The sequence below is a fragment of the Hyperolius riggenbachi genome, chromosome 8 (genome assembly GCF_040937935.1).
Source record: "Hyperolius riggenbachi isolate aHypRig1 chromosome 8, aHypRig1.pri, whole genome shotgun sequence".
Taxonomy (NCBI): Eukaryota; Metazoa; Chordata; class Amphibia; order Anura; family Hyperoliidae; genus Hyperolius; species Hyperolius riggenbachi.
This window is the reverse complement of record NC_090653.1, coordinates 24,957,368-24,964,495: the sequence shown is the minus strand read 5'-3', so window position 1 is coordinate 24,964,495 and position 7,128 is coordinate 24,957,368.

Sequence of the window (7,128 nt, the reverse complement as noted above, 5' to 3'; positions counted from 1 at the left end):
TAGTTTCGAAAGCTTGCAAAGGTATCTTGTACAGTTAGCCATTAAAGGTATCACCTAAACAAGTTTTATTGTTATGTCTTCAGATTCTCTCCATGACTATTACCGGACCACATAGAACCAGCATATGATGGGTCGTAGTCAGGGCCGGATTTAGGCCTAGGCCATGACCTAGGGCACCACAGGTGGAAGGGCACTAAAGCAGCAGGCTAAACTGGTGCAGTATTTGCAAGCTTGCAAATGCTGCAATGCAGGGAGATCAGGCGAGCACCTGACCACCGTACTCTGCTGCTAGCGGCCTGTGCAGCAGCCACCTTGCTCTCTGTGAAAAAATGAGTGACACTGATTGCTGCTGCGGTGTGAAGGTGAGCTTGCTACTCAAGCTGAAAGGGGGGGGGGGGGGGGGGGGGGGGAATAAGGGAGACATCTGGCTACCTATACTGGAGGGAAAGGGGCGAAGTCATCTGGCTACATATACTAGAGGGAAGGGGAAGAGGTCATCTGGCTACCTATACTGGAGGGAAAGGGAGGAGGAGTCATCTGGCTACCTATACAGGGTCAGGGTGGGTGTGTGTGGGGGTGGGGGTGGGGGAGGGGGGGCGGAGTCATCAGGCTACTAGATGGAAGGGGGAGGGGTCATCTCGCTACCTACTGAAGGGGGGCGGCTGGTGACAGTGGCCTAGGGCAGTAAAAAGTACAAATCCGGCCCTGGTCGTAGTTGTACTGGGCCCAGCACTAGCAGCCAGGGGTGTAACTAGGGGGAAGAAGCCTGTGCGACTGCAGTGGGGCCCGGAGGTACTAACCATCCCTTTCTCTGAGGCCTGGAGCCCAGTAGAGCACTTTTTTGAGCATTTAGGGAGCTTTTTAAATCACTAGCGATTTCCCTAAACGCTCTGCCAATGTAAATAAATGTAACAGATTCCACAGTAGCGATTGCGGTTAGCAAAATCGCAATCACAGGACATGCAGCATTTTGGGAGTGTTTGTGCCTCATTGTAAAGTATTGAAGTGCTGGCAAATCGCTCATGAATCGCTACACATAGTGATTTGTGTGCGATTTTACATGACTGAAAACTGTAAAAAATGTAAAATAATTTGAAAGGACCAATTAGAATTAAAATCACAAATCGCTCTCACAATCGCTGGCAAAAAGATGACACTTTTTAAAATCGCTCCCAAAATCTCCAGAAAACGCTCATGAAATTGCTTACAAAACGCTACGATATGATGAGTAGCAGTTGTACTGTGCTTGGCATATGGTCAGGTAGCAGTTGTACTGTGCTTGGCATATGGTCAGGTAGCAGTTGTACTGTGCTTGGCATATGGTCAGGTAGCAGTTGTACTGTGCTTGGCATATGGTCAGGTAGCAGTTGTACTGTGCTTGGCATATGGTCAGGTAGCAGTTGTACTGTGCTTGGCATATGGTCAGGTAGCAGTTGTACTGTGCTTGGCATATGGCCAGGTAACAGTTGTACTGTGCTTGGCATATGGTCAGGTAGCAGTTGTACTGTGCTTGGCAAATGGTCAGGTAGCAGTTGTACTGTGCTTGGCATATGGTCAGGTAGCAGTTGTACTGTGCTTGGCATATGGTCAGGTAGCAGTTGTACTGTGCTTGGCATATGGTCAGGTAGCAGTTGTACTGTGCTTGGCATATGGCCAGGTAGCAGTTGTACTGTGCTTGGCATATGGTCAGGTAGCAGTTGTACTGTGCTTGGCATATGGTCAGGTAGCAGTTGTACTGTGCTTGGCATATGGTCAGGTAGCAGTTGTACTGTGCTTGGCATATGGTCAGGTAGCAGTTGTACTGTGCTTGGCATATGGTCAGGTAGCAGTTGTACTGTGCTTGGCATATGGTGAGGTAGCAGTTGTACTGTGCTTGGCATATGGTGAGGTAGCAGTTGTACTGTGCTTGGCATATGGTCAGGTAACAGTTGTACTGTGCTTGGCAAATGGTCAGGTAGCAGTTGTACTGTGCTTGGCATATGGCCAGGTAGCAGTTGTACTGTGCTTGGCATATGGTCAGGCAGCAGTTGTACTGTGCTTGGCATATGGTCAGGTAGCAGTTGTACTGTGCTTGGCATATGGTCAGGTAGCAGTTGTACTGTGCTTGGCATATGGTCAGGTAGCAGTTGTACTGTGCTTGGCATATGGTCAGGTAGCAGTTGTACTGTGCTTGGCATATGGTCAGGTAGCAGTTGTACTGTGCTTGGCATATGGTCAGGTAGCAGTTGTACTGTGCTTGGCATATGGTCAGGTAGCAGTTGTACTGTGCTTGGCATATGGTCAGGTAACAGTTGTACTGTGCTTGGCAAATGGTCAGGTAGCAGTTGTACTGTGCTTGGCATATGGTCAGGTAGCAGTTGTACTGTGCTTGGCATATGGTCAGGTAGCAGTTGTACTGTGCTTGGCATATGGTCAGGTAGCAGTTGTACTGTGCTTGGCATATGGTCAGGTAGCAGTTGTACTGTGCTTGGCATATGGTCAGGTAGCAGTTGTACTGTGCTTGGCATATGGTCAGGTAGCAGTTGTACTGTGCTTGGCATATGGTCAGGTAGCAGTTGTACTGTGCTTGGCATATGGTGAGGTAGCAGTTGTACTGTGCTTGGCATATGGTCAGGTAGCAGTTGTACTGTGCTTGGCATATGGCTAGGTAGCAGTTGTACTGTGCTTGGCATATGGCCAGGTAGCAGTTGTACTGTGCTTGGCATATGGTCAGGTAACAGTTGTACTGTGCTTGGCATATGGTCAGGTAGCAGTTGTACTGTGCTTGGCATATGGTCAGGTAACAGTTGTACTGTGCTTGGCATATGGTCAGGTAGCAGTTGTACTGTGCTTGGCATATGGTCAGGTAGCAGTTGTACTGTGCTTGGCATATGGTCAGGTAGCAGTTGTACTGTGCTTGGCATATGGTCAGGTAGCAGTTGTACTGTGCTTGGCATATGGTCAGGTAGCAGTTGTACTGTGCTTGGCATATGGCCAGGTAGCAGTTGTACTGTGCTTGGCATATGGCCAGGTAGCAGTTGTACTGTGCTTGGCATATGGTCAGGTAGTAGTTGTACTGGGCCCAGCATTATATGATGAGTAGCAGTTGTACTGTGCTTGGCATATGGTCAGGTAGCAGTTGTACTGTGCTTGGCATATGGCCAGGTAGCAGTTGTACTGTGCTTGGCATATGGCCAGGTAGCAGTTGTACTGTGCTTGGCATATGGTCAGGTAGCAGTTGTACTGTGCTTGGCATATGGTCAGGTAGCAGTTGTACTGTGCTTGGCATATGGTCAGGTAGCAGTTGTACTGTGCTTGGCATATGGTGAGGTAGCAGTTGTACTGTGCTTGGCATATGGTCAGGTAGTAGTTGTACTGGGCCCAGCATTATATGATGAGTAGCAGTTGTACTGTGCTTGGCATATGGTCAGGTAGCAGTTGTACTGTGCTTGGCATATGGTCAGGTAGCAGTTGTACTGTGCTTGGCATATGGTGAGGTAGCAGTTGTACTGTGCTTGGCATATGGCCAGGTAGCAGTTGTACTGTGCTTGGCATATGGCCAGGTAGCAGTTGTACTGTGCTTGGCATATGGTGAGGTAGCAGTTGTACTGTGCTTGGCATATGGTCAGGTAGCAGTTGTACTGTGCTTGGCATATGGTCAGGTAGCAGTTGTACTGTGCTTGGCATATGGTGAGGTAGCAGTTGTACTGTGCTTGGCATATGGTCAGATAGCAGTTGTACTGTGCTTGGCATATGGTCAGGTAGCAGTTGTACTGTGCTTGGCATATGGCCAGGTAGCAGTTGTACTGTGCTTGGCATATGGTGAGGTAGCAGTTGTACTGTGCTTGGCATATGGTCAGGTAGCAGTTGTACTGTGCTTGGCATATGGCCATGTAGCAGTTGTACTGTGCTCAGTATCTGTTCCCCCATTATAGTCCCCCTGCAGACAGCCACACACTGGTGTCACATGTTCCTCAGTGCTGAGCAGGCATCCTCCTTTCATGCACAGCAGTTGTCACTTTGCACGTGGCGCTATGGATCAGATATCCGGAGTACAATTACATTATGGAACTCTGAGCCAGGGAAGCGTTTTTGAAGAGGACTTTCCTAAAATTCCTTAACTAAAAATCAATGCAAAGCAGAATACCGCCTCGATAAGACAGAAAGCTTTGCATGTGGCCAGTACCTCTCGGCCAAAACGCAACACCAACAATGCACCACAGAAGGCATGAGCGGGGCTACACTGGGGCACTGCCCCCCCCCCCCCCCCCCCCTGCTCAGTAACACACAGTTAACTGTTTCCAGGCACCAGCAGCTTACAGTGAACAGGATAGGGTCTATAAAAAAAACCTCTCTATGTCAGCCTATGTCTATGCAGGTATGCAGGCGTTAAAGAATACGTCCAAGGTAGTTATAACAAATAAAAATCCACTTGCCTGGGACTTCCTCCAGCCCCTGGCAGCTGTCCTGTGCCCTCACCGCAGCTCCGGTGGCTTTCGGTCTCCGCTGTAGATGCCGACCTCGCCAGGTCGGCTTCTGCTGCGCTCCAGCGTGCGGCTCACGTGGTTGCTCTGACGTCATCAGGACTGTACTGCACCTGTGCAGTACCGTCCTGATGACGTCAGCGAGACTACATGAGCTGCACACTGCAGCGCAAAAGAAGCTGACCTGGCGAGGTCGGCATCTGCAGAGGAGACCAGGAGCCACCGGAGCTGCGGTGAGGGCACAGGACAGCTGCCAGGGGCTGGAGGAAGTCCCAGGTAAGTGGATTTTTATTTTTTAATTACCTTGGGCGTATCCTTTAAGTAGACCAAGGATCTTATCTATTTGCCATAAACGCACTGCAGTGCCTTACCATACCGCAACCAGTTATACCGCAACGCTAGCGTCGCACTGCCAATGTCGCATAGGTGGTGCATTGCAGTGCTGCAAGCTGTGTTACAAAGCACCGCACCTCAACACACCAATGTGAACATGGCCTAAGGGTTAATGCTGTGGACGACCGATTCAATACGATCTTTTCTTTAGACTCGAATCATCTTCACTTAACCATTAACCTTAAGATGTATTCCCAGCTGGGGAAGTGATCGATTGCTTGCCAGACCAGACTGCTCTGGCTCTGTGCATGGCTGGTGTTGATTATCCGAGAGTCACACATCTATTTAGTTGACATTATAAACCAGTTGAGGGTCTCTTGTATCCCCCCTCCCCTCGATTAATTTCCATCTGGTAAAATGATTGGTCGCTTGCCAGATCAGACTGATATTGATCCATGTATGGCTAGTCTTACGGTCGCTCGCCCGGTGTCACATGTCATGCTGAAGTCTTTGTACCTGGCTGTGTACAGGAAATGAGGGTCTCTCATATCCCCCCTGGTGTGGAGTATTGGGAGACAGGTTGTCAGTTTTGGGGTGTGTACTCTGTGTAGACATAGAGACAAGGAGGGCAGCGCCCCTCCCCCTCCTGTTCTATATATATTCAGTGGGATCCCCCTATAAGGCTTTGACCTCTCACCTCTCACTACTACAGCAGGACTGGATTATGTAACAGTACAGCTGCCCCGCTCATATGTGTGTGACAACGGGGTCACACAGGCCGTGTCTATGTCAACGTCACATGTTGGCAGGAGAGACGCTGCCTGCAGAAAATGTTCCCAGCTAACCCTCCACTCCCTGCTCTGCACCTCATCACACAACGTGACTGACTTCAAGAGGAACTCCAGTGAAAATAATGTGATAAAAAAGTGCTTCATTTTTACAATAATTATGTATAAATGATTTAGTCAGTGTTTGCCCATTGTAAAATCTTTCTTCTCCCTGATTTACATTCTGACATTTATCACATGGTGACATTTTGACTGCTGGCAGGGGATGTCAGTGGAAGGAGATGCTGCTTGCTTTTTTGGCAGTTGGAAACAGCTGTTATTTCCCACAATGCAACAAGGCTCCCACAGTGTGATGTCAGAACCATGGTCCTGACATCACACTGTGGGAGGGGTTTCACCACAATATCAGCCGTACGGAGCCCCCCGATTATCCGGTTGAGAAAAGGAATAGATTTCTCATGGGAAAGGGGGTATCAGCTACTGATTGGGATGAAGTTCTATTCTTGGTTACGGTTTCTCTTTAAGCCTGATACACACTTTCTATAATGATTGGCAAATCACTGACCAATGTTACAACATTCATGTAATAGAACACAATCTCCCCATAGTATTCATTATCTGTTGACCCTCATACTACATGGAGGGGGTATGTCAGAAATATCTGATCTGCTGCATGCTTGTTCAGGGTTTATGGCTGAAAGTAGGAGGATGAGCAGGGCTGCCAGGCAACTGGTATTGCTTAAAAGGAAATAAATATGGTGACCACCATATCCCTCTCGCTTCAGTTGTCCTTTAAGTAATTATCAGACTAGGCGGGAAGACGCTGCACTGCCCACCTGGGTCATATCAGGTCACTGTTAGGGCTGGTTCAGACGGACGTTTGGAGGCGTTGCGTTTGCTGGCGTCGCGATCAGCAGCGTTCGTGTGCGTTTGGATGCGGTCGCGTTTTTTCTTCCCCTAGGGGGACATTAGCCGTCGCGGTTAACCTCCCCTGGAAGCTACATGTAGCTTCCAGGGGCTCCTTGAACGCCAGGGAAAATCGGGACCCAAACGCTGCGTTTGTGTAAACGCGCTTGAAAGCTTGGTACAAACGCTCCCATTCACTTGAATGGGAGCGTTTAACACCAAGCCCTGAACGCTGGCTGTAAACGCTCTGCAAGCGTCCGTCTGAACCAGCCCTTAGAAAGTTATTTGGACTGAGTTTAGTTGAAAGGCTTGATTCGCAGAGTCTACCTTTAAGCAGAGTTTCTCGCAGAAGAGATGATGCAGGCAGTTACCAGGAACATGTTCCTTGTGGAAGGCCACAGGTCTAAACTGCCCCGACCGTTAGACGACAGAAAGGTAAACAAAGTATAGCTCTGTTGAGTTGCATGGAACCTGACAGCTTAAGACATGCAAATAAACTAGTAACCCCTGCAGCAATTGTGGCCAGGAAACTTATAGCAAAATCCTGGAAGAACCCCGAAGCTCCCAGTATGGAAGAGTGGATATGGATGATGTCAGATTTTCTGCAAGGTGGCGAGGGCTGTGTGGAAGATGCTGGC